The sequence below is a fragment of the Cyclopterus lumpus genome, chromosome 14 (assembly GCF_009769545.1).
Source record: "Cyclopterus lumpus isolate fCycLum1 chromosome 14, fCycLum1.pri, whole genome shotgun sequence".
NCBI lineage: Eukaryota > Metazoa > Chordata > Actinopteri > Perciformes > Cyclopteridae > Cyclopterus > Cyclopterus lumpus.
In genome coordinates, this window is record NC_046979.1 from 11,492,980 (window position 1) to 11,506,442 (window position 13,463).

Here is a 13,463-nt window from a genome sequence, read left to right on the forward strand (position 1 = left end):
TTCTCAATTTATGCAAGATGCTGTAAAAACAGCATTTCTTTGACTCCAAGGCGCAATCAATATTATAAACATATGCAAAACCCGAGATCAAGATAGCGGAATTATATTCTTGAATTAAAAAAAAGAGAACCAGCCAAGCAAAAGCAGAGTAAATAAATTCTCAAATGCCTCTAGCCGTCTACGGCCGATAGCGTGCTTCTAGCAAGTCAGATATATGACGTCTGTTGACGCATGTTTCATGTCTGAGTTGTTTAATTGCACTGGGGGAGCAGAATACACAAAAAGCTTTGGTTACAGACACACACATCAGGAACACATTTGCATGAACAACACGATCGGAGGTGGTATAATTTACAGACACAAATGGAGGAAACTTAAAATATGACTTTTGCTTTTCATTTCAATTTGAAAGGTGTGATTTTTTTGTGTGTCATTCTTCCCCTTAACAAATCTATCGAAAGCAAATTAACTAGCTCGGTGCCACACATTACGCTTGGGTCTCCTGTCCTGTCAACACCTCAGAGTATTTGGAGAATAGGAAAATAAGTCTAGCCATATTTAATCAGTGCGGTGGAGGTAGTTCTGCCGCTGCCAATGGTCATCATCCCTGCTGAGACACCAGCTTTGTCTGCAGATGAGCTAAGTGCCAGAGACATCTTATCCTGGCGTGCCCCCACTCGATGAGGACCTCACTGCTCAGCTGCTTGCACAGTCAACCGGCTGAGAGCAGGACGCCTCGGCAGCTGCTGACAGGGAGTGTCAGGGAGAATGTTTTGACACAAATATTTCAACCAGGAGTGCAGCTATCTGCAGCTAACAATTTTGGTGGGTTAGATATTTCGCTGGCATCTCCCTACGACTGAAGGCCGCCTCTACTTCTTGGCCTTGAAAGGGATTCAGCTGAGCACAAGTGGGGCTCCACTTCAAGAGTCAAGGAGGTGAATCTATCTTCCCGAGAGAAGATGGATACCTCTGAGCAGAGATCCGGGCCCTGTTTTGGAAACAAGCTGTGTCTGTCGTCCCCAACCAGGACAAACCGAGGGGTTTGTCTCACTCTTCATACTTGTGGAAAGACAGGAGTGTTCAGACCCATTTTGGATCTCCACAGCCTAAACAAAGAAGTTTATAGCGCTGCAACTGGTTGAGCTGGGAGATTGGTTCACCACTCTCTAGACTGCGACTACACTTTAAACACTAAGTACATGTGTGGCCATATATTGAAAAGCCAATTGAGGACACAATGCTGAAAGTGCTTCAAGACATAAACCAGTTATATGAGGACACAAAACACATATTTCTTGCACACCAATAAAGAGTCAGGATCGGTGTTTCTTGTGAACATGTGCACATGTTTTTAAAGAAAAGTTAATGACTCTGCTTAGGCAATTCTTTACTGCCAGTGGCCCCATGAGCCTGACCTCCTTTCTGAGTCAGTAACCATGATGACTTTCTTCTTTCACTTTTTTACATTAGTTAAAATCTAATATTTAGGTCTAAGATATTTCTCTCTAAGATTATGTGACTTAAATTGGCAGTTGGCTATATGCTATATGTATTGATATCTTCGGAACTTGGTTGTCTTCTTCGTTGGTGTTTTGGTTTGAACCGTTCTTCTTCGTCTCCTCTCAGCAGGATGCTGCTCGCAGCGGGGGACATTATGGCACCTATGCCAATTTCAAATAGTCTTTCATTTTAAAGTCTTTTCTTTTAGAGTCTCTTGCTCTCAATAGATCCTGAAATAAATCTTTAGCACTTTAGTGCATCGCAGGCAGGAGCTGCATGGCACATTAGACGGCACAGGGTGGCCATAGTTGACGGGTCAGGAACCGGCAGATTCACAAGGGTGAGATCCGGCGTGCCAGTTTCAAAGTTATCAGTCATATTTGGGGTATTTTAGAAACCAGCTGGAGGAAGGTACTTCTTCAGGTTCTTGCTTCTCAGGTCGGCTGAATGTCTTCTCAGCCTGTAGAGATGTTTATGCTCTCAGTGGGCCTTCGAGCCTGCAGATGGACTGTACTGCGCTCGGCTCAGGTTATTCTGGAACTAATCAACATATGGTATTAAGACACGGCCAAGATATTTTACAGATAAACAATAAGCAATCAACCATCATCAGGGAGTTGGCACTCTGCATAAACAACATAGAATCAACATTGTCCAACAAGCCCATTCACAGTGTTTGCCATTGGCAAATACTGTGACAATGGCTGTGGACCAGTCGACGTTGACTAAATAAAGTTGAGCATTAAAGAGATTCTGAAGACGTGAGTGCAATATGGATGACTTAAAGGTCATTTGAAATTCAACAAAATATTGATACAGGCATCTAATTTTATCCGATGAGCCACTTGAATATTTTGATTGTAAAACCAACTCCACATGAGCAAAAAACATTGTTGTGTCAAAGTCAATTCTTTAGTCTTTTGGCAGATCCTGTCAGCATAATCATTTCACAATAATTACATTATTATTATTATTATATATTATTAGTACTGTCTCATTTCTGTTTGTATTCGTGAAAGACAAATCTATTATATATTGCTCGGACAAAAAGACAATGTGAGGGATGTAATTACGTTCTGCCACCGCTGTTATATTCACTGGAATCCAGATCACGTGAACATGCCTCTACAAGTATCCAACCAAGTCAGTGTCTTTTAGCTGAAGTCTATAATTAATTTACACTATGAGGTTAATTGATACCTATATTTAGAATATGGAGTAAATTACTGACTGGCTTAAATTCTTGCTGATAAAGCAAAGTCATACATTATGAAGACAGGTGATACATGTTAGAAGCCAAAAAACCATGATTAACAATCAGACATTATAATGTGCTTGACTGGAGGTAAGATGATGTAATATGAAACATATTCAGCTTTTGTCATTACCAGAATGGCTTTTTTCACAATATGCACTGAACTAATCATAAAACAATGGAATTAAATTATTTTGATGGCCAGGTCATATAAACATAAACAGGTCAGAGTGTCATGTAATCAATAAGTTAGTTACACTAAGTGAGTTAGAATGATTGTTTATTATTTATTGATCTAAACTCTTTTAGGTAATGTATTGCAACTCAGTGATTCTCATTTTGTCTGCCTCGACAGTTCTAAGACTCTGTTCAACTTGCATAACTCCCATCCATATTTCCATTTTATCAGAGGAGCTGTGATGAACAGATCTCAGATTACTGTTTGATGCCGTCTTTAATCCTTCCAGTGAGGCAACCGAGAACCTTCTGGACTTCCTCTGCTGAGCAGATTTGGATCAAGAGAGCTGGGACTGCCTGCCAATCAGCACAGTGAATGCATTCAGGAAATAGCCGATTAACTGAACGACATTATCTGTGAAGCACCATGAATTGCAGTTTTGTTACTTTGAGACTGTATGCCATTTTCAAACATGTTAATAAAGTGGGAGCTATGCTGAACTTCTGTCATGTTTGAAATTGAAATGCATCAAGAAGCTCACAGTTTATCTGTGATACAAACAGAATGGGGGGAAATACATTATCGTTTTCACAAGGATTTTCTAAGGCTGGCCATTCCGATGATAGATTGTGTCATTCTGTAAATCTGCATACATCCCACTGGCACTAGTAAATACATATTTAATAACTCGTATAAATAGGATAAGGAGCAGTAGCAATCATTTAGAGAATGTAATTGTTTACCCTGAAAATATCACAAGATGGAACGGTAATAGTTATATAAAAAGAAGGGTTACGAATACATACATTTAAATAGGTTATTATGTAACAGTTACATTAGCTAGAGTTAACTATTACCCACGATATATACCAGTTCCAATCAATAAATAAACCATAGAACATGTTATATATTTTCTTACTGCTTTTGTATACTGTATAGGGGATTTATTGAGCATTAAAGTAAACACTGCTGCACAATGTAATCATTAACTAGCTGACTTATTCCAGTCTGCTGGGTCAGATCTCCCTTAAAATTATTCTCATCCTTGAAGAGAATATACTGTTAAAATACTAAATACTAATATGTGCTTGCATAACCGCAATAGTGTGAGATGAAGATCAATGTAACGCAATATTCCTGTGACCTCAGTATGAATGTAGAGGCAATTATCCTCCTATGCACGAAAAACAAAACGGGATAGGTAGAAATGACTTTCTTTACTTTATGAAAAGTGCATATTAGAAGTAGAAGATAAGCACTTAGGGCTTGATAGGTTGGGGGGGGGTTGAAGTGATTCTCAAAGAGACACATTTTCATCTTACAGTGGGTAAAGTAGAGAAGTCGGTAGAGAAACAACACTCTATGTGGGCGGGGAGGAAATTAATTTTGGAAACATTAGTTGGAGTGTGTGGTGCATTGTGAACATTCAAACAAGGATTTTTACACTGATTTGGACACTGTTTTCACACACACCATCGAGTCATCCATCCTGTTCAGGGTCACCGAGGCAACAGCCCATCACAATTGGGCGAGAGTGTAACACATCTCAATGGATGCATGGTTTCAAGTCCATCACGGAACAATACATTCACACTCACAATCACGCCTACATTTAAGAGCTCCCACTTCCCCTGACCTGCGAGTCAGTGGTAAGTGTTCGGGAGAGGGTGCACCTGCTGGAAACCCATACAGAGGCAGGGACAACATGCAGACATCATCAGCACCAACCACTTTGCCACCATACAAACTATAACACAGGCTTATGAGGAAAGCGTTTAATGATAGTTGCAAGTTACTGTATTCTGATTCTGAAAGGGATTGTATTTTAGAAATGGACATTAGTATGGGGTCAATGATAAATAGTAATATCTATAACTAAAAGTGTCCTGCCTTCTCAATTTAAATAGAAAAGGTCATTTCAGTGACCTTTGTCCAGCAGTAGCATTGTTTCATTGGATGGCAGCTGAGACCACTGACGTTTAGTGTTACTTTATGTTGCAGACTGAAAAGAAAATGCTCTTTGGAATACCTAATCTTCTCCAGTGAGAACTCAGCCAAATGCAGAGGAACATGACAGCTTGGCTGCTTACAGTTTCTGTTTGCATAGGGCTGCAGACACTGGGCTGGTGTCTGCAGCCTATGTTGTTATGCCAACCAAAGGGAAACCCTGGAGGTCTTAGCTATCGACGTCTTCAGGCTCAGGCTTTTTTTTAATTCCAACACTAGCCAGCAGACTCGGCCGTATTGCGGCTAAGTGTCGGCTGACTCGGCTGTGTTCCGGCTCGATGCGGCCAAATGTGAGCCACCTTTGGCACATTTCACTGTTGCCATGTCTGGCCCAGGTGTAGCTGTTACGGACATGGGCAGATTCTGTCTGAGACATGGCAACCGGTTTATCGGTAGCCATCATCGACTCTGGCCGATGATGGCTGCCGAATCTGGGCTGAATAATGTAATAAATAAATAATATTACATTACGTAATAACATTAAGATATCCCTCAAAGTTGTCTCTCTCATATAAAGCTACACAATAAAAAAAAGTATTTTAAACTGGCTTTATAAGTTTTAAATAATAGTTGTAAAGGCAATCGTAACAGGCAACCACTAGGGCCTCCTGCTACGCGGACTGGTTGTTGGGCCGCGGTGTATTCTGGGAGAACTACGAGGAAATTTCTCTTGAGGAAAAATTAAACGCACATTTAAAAGTGGTGCCCAAAAGCGGCATTCAAAACAGAAAATTTCTGAATTAAATGCCAAACTTCCCAAAATTACAAGTCTTTTTCGACCAGCTGGTGAAGGATGCACTCATCTGCCAGAAGAGACGGGTATTGTACTGTTTGCTATAGCTAACATTACCACGTAGCTAACATTATACTTTGACAGCTGTACTGCTCTGTCTATGTGTTATGCTTAAAAATACATTAACCTTATTAAACCTATGCTCTCACTATACCCCCTGCGCCCATTATCAGACACGGGAAAAAAAAAAAACGTTTTTTTAACGTTTCCTTAATTATCTCCACAACCACATCGTTGTTTAACTTCATTTCACGTTGTACAACACTGCAACCCTTTTGAGAAGACAACGGCTCTGTACCAAATAATAAAAGTAACCGTTAAGTAAGAAAGGTCATTTTCCAAGCTAAAACTGATCAAAACATATCTCAGAAGCTCCATGTCACAAGAGAGGCTGTCAGGTCTGGCCATCCTTAGCATAGAGAATAAACGTGCGTGCAGTTTAGATGTAAAGAGCGTGGTTAAAGACTTTGCACACAGATTTGCTAAACCTGTAGAAAGTAGCCTACCGGTGTAGCGACTATATGTAGGCATATTTGTTATGTTGTTGTAACATATGTTCTGTTTGAGCTGTTTGATAGGCCCTAGCATATGTTTTTTTTCTGTTGGAATACATTTGTTCTCTGTTTGAGCTGTTTTTTCTGATTGAATAAATTTCCCTCAAAAGAAAAGCTTGGGTCCTGTTCGTTTATCTTTGGATAATGACCGCCGGACAATACATTATCTATTACATATGGGGGGGGGCTCTCAGGGTTATTCTGCAGGGGGGCCTCATGTGTTTCCGTTACGGCACTGCTCAGGCTCCTTTGGTCCTCAGCAAAGAGCAGACTCCTTTAGCAGCTAGTACTTCTACCAGTTGCAGAGTACAGTAATTGAACGTTTTGAAGTAGAGTGGGGATGCCATTATTGATCAGTAAAAGAGGAGCTTGTTGGCAGAGAGACAAAAGCTCTGGATAAGACAGTAGTTTGGGATGTGTTTTTTTACTGCTGGCAATGCTTGTGGTCAGCTCCGGCTGTTGAGACTTATAAAGTCAAGAGGCGACAAGGTGTTTGAAAGCAAGTTTTCTGACAGATAAATCAATTTTCTATCTAAAAACGGATTGATAGTAATTATAGTCATCTTTTGCTGGTGTAAAGAAAAGGCTATGCCACTTAAAATTGTATTTTAACTTATTGTTATACCTATTAAATTATGTGTAACAGCTCAGAAAAACCACAAGGTTCACTCAAAAGCACACCTCACAGTTCAGTCACGAAACAACCAAAGATCAGAAGCTGTCAGAGCAAGCAAAGTTATCCAAAATGGTGGCAGGCGGAGAATAATCAAATTGTGGATCAGCAGAACAAAGGAAGGCTTGGGTGGATGCAAACTAACAGGAAATGAGCGGAGATGGGCCGATATAGTGTATAAACTACAAGGATGATGTTGGAAATGGTAAGCAAGTGACTGAGTAGGCGCTGGGCGGGGAAGGTCAGGTGATGGGAATGGCGAGAAAGGGCTTATTGCAGGGCAGAAAGGAGTGGCTGGAGAAGAGGTAGCAACAGAACAGAATGAATCAGAGCTGGCTAAACCTTTAACAAGCTGCAGTTTACTGGTGCGTCAGTCATTTCAAACTAGACATTGCAACCCTCAAAACTTGATTTCAAAGGAGAGGTCCCAACGTATCAAAGATATCAGACAAAAAATGGGAGGAATATTATATAAACCAACCACAGACAATATATATTTTTCAAATGTATCACACAATACAAAATAGCATGAGTCCTTTCATCCCATTCCTCTCTAAAAGCCTGCTGCTTTCTGCTCAGAAGGGAAGTATCTGGCATGTTGTTCTTCTGTCTTACATGTGAAGGGGTCCATGTGTCATAGGGCACACAGGTTTAGAGCATACACATCACTGTGTGTATAACTGCTATCTCTGATTGAAATGCTTCAATTGAAAGTAATTCAAACTTTCTAAATAAAGCTCTCATTAAACCTGTACAATATGTACTTAATGATATCTGTTACTATGATAAGTTAATCATGAGAGTGCCCTCTAATCTCTGCTCTAAAGTGAAATACATTGTATGATATTGTTTCTGCGTGAAATGAATGAATAGATGAACAAAATTAATCTAAAGCATGGATTAACAAAGATAATCCATGCATTAGGTGCAATTAAAGTGTCCTTTTACACATTGAATATTAATCAGAATTATTATAGGCAATTACAACCAGTCAGTTAAGCCTTAATATGATATATTACTATTTGTTGAGCTGTTGAACTTGTTTTCAACCGATACTGCAGCTGGAGGAGGCGTATGTTTTAGTTGGGTTATAATTACAGTTCTATTTTAGGCAAATAATTAAGTATAACAAAGACATAAATTGTTGAATATATTCTCTTGAAGTGACTGATTGTATTTTATCTTCTCATTACAGCGCTGAAGTGAGCATTGAGTTTTATCATGGGGATGAGTCAAGACCACCATCTGGATATAACCTCCAATTATTCATTATGAGCAAGCAGTATTTTCTATTAATCACATTCCACTTTCTTAATCATAATCCTTGCCTCTGGTGAGGGATCACCACCACTTGTACATGTCCTACCGTCTGCTCTAATCAAATCTACATTTACTTCTCCTAACGCCTCATTCTCACTCTCTCACACACACCGAGGAGTGGTCTGATGTGCATTGTGTGACCATGAGTGATTTTAAAGGAACTGCTCAAAACATTATCATGGGCTGGTAATTTGACTCTTTTTAAGTGATTTTTTTTAAATGTAAGTTTTATGGATAAACAAGAGTACAAAATAAAACATTAAGAATCAAAAGTATAACTTCTGCAAGCATGCGCAATGTGACCCAATTTATACTGTACCTTTTAATCCTGCATGTTGCTTTCCCCATTCCGTACCTCCTGTTCACCAACCAAGCAATATACTTATTTATCCATCTCTCCTCTCTATTTAAAAGAAGAGCCTGCAAGTGCATAAGGGAGTTCAAGGTATGTACCACAAGCTGGCAAAAGCTTTCTCTCCTCTAATTCAACTTAATTCTGAGCTTTAAGGGGATATCTGCAGAAACTTTCAGTAAAAACAAATCTTAAAAAGTCTGGCATCCTGCTCTACAATGAAAAATGTGTGGTTTTAGTGAAATATATTTTTTAAAGAAACTTTTAACAAGCTACTACCGAAGAAATATGCAATACACAATGTTGAAAAAGAGAGCAACACGCATTGTTGAGCGTGCTGATTTGACAAATCCATTTATGAGCAAATATCACAAAGTATGATATAATATATCAATTTTATTGTCCGTCACATCTGAATTCAGTAGCACTGTACACATAACATAATGCATATCTTTTTACACACAGTTCCTTTTTTTAATGAGACTCAGTCTCACAACCAAGCCTTTTGAGTCTTGAAATTTCAAACTCCATTACATTCCACAGATTTCCCTTCGGTTACTCAGACCTTCCTCCGGGCGCCTGTTCGTGAATTATTGTCAATGAGCACCTCATAAATAACATCAGACAAGCATGCACATTCACACAGCCTCTGGAACAGAGGTCACGAGTAGTCGACTGGCTCAATGCCTGAAACTTCAGTCACCAATTTCCAACCTCGCTCCTGTTCTAATAAGGCATTTTAAATTGTCTTGTGCCACTTTACACCTAAAAAAAACCTAACATAAAAAAAACAACATTACAGCTTGCTTAGAAATTCTTGTGTAACATGCCTCAAAGAATTCCGTCTGCGGGCACACAGAGATCCTACCTATGTCTAAAAGCAGCCAATGAAGTTGCCAGTGAGTGCCAATATGTATCTGGTAAAAATAACAAAAAAAGGACTTGTGCTTTGCAAACAATGTTTTAGCTGTTTCATTCATGTTTTCGTAATCACAGTTTTAATTGTGTGAATTGGTTTCCTCTCTGTAAACTCGGACGTGTATACACAGATACGTTTCTGTGGTTTCATGGCATATCCTGTGACTGTAAACTGTAAATGCATTCAGTTATGTTCCCAAAGCTTGTCGTTATATTTTCCTCTGAGTGAAGGTACCTTGCACATAATTTGATCAGTGTTGCATCCTTTTCTGCCTTTAGCTGTGAGCTGATGTTGTCATGCTGTTACATAACCCATTATTAACACACACAAATTGCTACTCTATGGTGAGTATGTCCAGATGAAAATAATGGTAGAGAACAGCGAGGTTTAAGGAAAGATAGTGTACCATGCAGGCATGTAGCTCCGAGTGGGTTTCCCCAGAGGAGTTTGTCTGAATTATCTCTTTTACCTGCTTCGTGCTGCCAGGTTTCTGCTTCGTTGACAGTAACACTGATCAGAAAAATATGTTTGTTTTTTTAAATCATCAAAGCCTTGATCAGCACCAGCCTTAATTAGCACATCACTGTTTGTAATCAAGTTTCTATGATTTGGGAATATCTTGTGATCTGTATGACCTGTAATTACAAACTGCAGCCGTAAAAATAAAGGTATGAGTCATAACTGTGTTCATAACAGCTACTGAATACAAGCATTCTCAAATGCACACTGTCTGCTTCAATAATGATGATACTTTCTCTCAGAAGGATCAGGTAGGAAAGCAAAAGTTAGAAATAAAACTTTGGAGATAAATGCCTCTGTTAGGAAAATGTCAACGTGCATTATTAATATTGTGCACGGATGTTAGGGAGGGTGCATGAGGGACTTCAGCAGCATAATGCAGAAATGTGAGAGTGTGTTGCCTCATTGAGCACATCACTCAAAAGGATTGGTAGCACATAGAAGCTACAAGCTGTCATCTTTAACTGAAAAACATTGTGATGACCTTCACTCTTTCAATTTCTTTTAAAGCCAGAATTGTATTTACAACATTAATACGCTGTATGTGATTTTTTCAAACACTCTGGTGCATCATCTCACCTTTTGCAAACAGACGTTTTTTCTTTCCTTTTTTCATTCCAGTTAATAAAAAAACAATAAATATTGTTGTTTTTTACCAGCTTGACAATTTTAAAAACAAGTTTCATCATAGGATTTGGAAGACAACATAATTGCCCTATTATTCTGTGTTAAAGCCCAGCGAGTAATTGCGGCAGAGTTACTAGTTTTAAAAACTCAAGCTGTGAGTTTGTGCTGTAAAGCTGACCAGCAAGGTCGCATGGAGAAAAAGGCCCAAAGTGAGTGTGCCGACTGTGAGCATGGGGAACATAGTTACATAATATTTCATACAGAAAGAAAACACAAAGGAAAAAAGATATTATGAGGTTTTATGTTCCAGCCTTCGTGATGCTGAAGAAAGAACTTTCTACAGACAACCGTCATGAATACATAAAAAGAAGGAGTACGGATGAGAGCTAGGTTTGCTGAATAGATTTGTTTTAATAGAAAATATGGCACTTGCCATAATCTCTCAAATTTGACACTATTTTATTAACTGTAAGGCAGTGCTTTTAAATTAATAAAAAACCTTAAAGGACCCAAGGTGTTTCAAAGATTTCTACCAGCAATAACTCGTCAAAGTGGGCACACCTAGCGCCCTTCAGCTCTTCCCTTTTCTTTGGTTTACATTGTTTAAAAGTATCAGCTTCCCTCCAAGTGCATCGGAAACACTCGGCCGACATTTGAGTATTAGTTTTCTCTCATAACAACAATCCCTGTTTTGAGTTTTTTGTTGCTGTTCATCTCTCCCTTCCCTGCACCGATCTGAACACCACTCCTGCTTCTCCAGTGGTGGAATGACCTTCTCACCTCTCTTGTCAAGACAGCATAGTCACTCTTCATTTATCTAAATTACATCTCTTCAACAAAACTTTGTATACCCCTAATTTCTTCGAAATATTCCTCCTCTGATTGTAAAGCTCTTTATTTGTCCTGGCCTATGAATATTTATAATCCGACTTTGAGCTTTCCATCGGTTACCATTCTTAATCTATGGCTTTGCACATTTTACTCTGTATAAGAACACACACACATGTGCTATACATGAAATAAATGTAACATCATTTAACATTTTTTTGAGGAACTTGTTATGGATATTTGATTTCTGCAATTAGAAGTTGATTCCATCACTTTACGTTGAAAAAACAAATGTATTTGTTGTTATGCAATGTACATGCAAGATGCACTTTGCAACTGTATTGGAGTTAATTGAAAGAGAGGTTAAGCCTTATTTGGTAATAAAAATCTTAGTTGTATGGGCTTATTAAGCTTCATATAAATATATATATATACATATATATATATATATATATATATATATATATATATATATATATACACACAAATATATATACTTTGTTAATCACACACACATGTTGAATACATTTCCAATAACAAGATACCACAAAAACCACACTCACAGTAATTTACTAAATGTCCCTTTGAAATGTCCCTTATATGGCAGCTAATGAACTGCAAACAGTGTGGCATAAGAAAATGTTCGGTAGGCACCCTGAGATGGGAATGTAGATTTGATCTGTATCTTCTCAACAATCTACATCTCTTGACACCTTATTCAGTTAAGAGGCAATTCATGTCAGTTTAAGCATCAAAATGTGTCCCTGGTGAATAAGGTTTTCAATAATTATAATAAAAAATAAATGAATAACAAAGATACATTACCTGTGAGATGAAATGCTAACATTTTGCATAAGTATTTCAGAATGCAGAATGAGAATCACCACTGCATAAGACTACCACATCCTGCATGTGATGTAGGAGGCAGAGGAGCATCGGCCCATTCTATAATGCTTGCTGCACTTTCAGTCAAATTATTTATTCCCTTTTTTTTTCCAGCGGCTAGAGGCTATCTATCATAGAAGGCCAGAGAACATCCAGAACTTGTGTCGTCGTCCTTTTGTTAGCCTGCTGTGTGCCCTCGGGAGCACCATGGTTATACAGTGAAGCGGTTTAGGATATATGGATGTAATAAGAAGGTGAGAAGGTGACTATCTCAGTTAGCTGGATATGATATTTACAAGCAGCTGATATTGGCAATTGACAACCACTGTTTCGAATTGCATAACAAAATGTTAGTGTGCATAAAGAATTATACATTATACAATTGCACTTTTTCTTTGTTGAACAACCTATTATATTAAAATGGACTTGTGCTCTCGCTTTTTGAGTCATGCTGACCTGCACTCTGGGTGTTCTCCACTGGTGGAAGAAGTACTTAAGTAAAAGAATGAAAGTATCATCATCTAAATATACTTGAAGCACTTCAGTACAAGTACCTCAAAATTATACTTACAGTACAAATGTTGCACCAGTTCTCGCAATCAAATTGTGCCCTCCATTGTAGGTTTCACAGTGAATTAATATTTATTTGATCTTCTTGTCTGGGTAACCCTATCTCTACAGTTTTATACTTTTGGTAATAAACTGTGATAAAAAGATAAATAAAATATATTTCTTCAAATGTCCATCTAATTGCCACAATAATAATTGCCATAATCAAATTATGCTATTTCTATGTGACGAAGCATCCACGGAGAGTGGTACAGTTTACTGTATGTTAGGATGGTTAGGATGTTTTTTGTACCCTGTATAAAACTCATGTCGCACTCTCATTGCAGAATATGAGAAACGTATGAGTCAACATTATTAAATTGAAATGAATGGAATATTTTGCGAGGGAAAAAAAAGATTTTTTAGGAATAACTTTGCTAGTGTAATATGAAATCAACATTTTGTTCTCATATTGTTTGGGCTCATTGTAAGAAAACATTT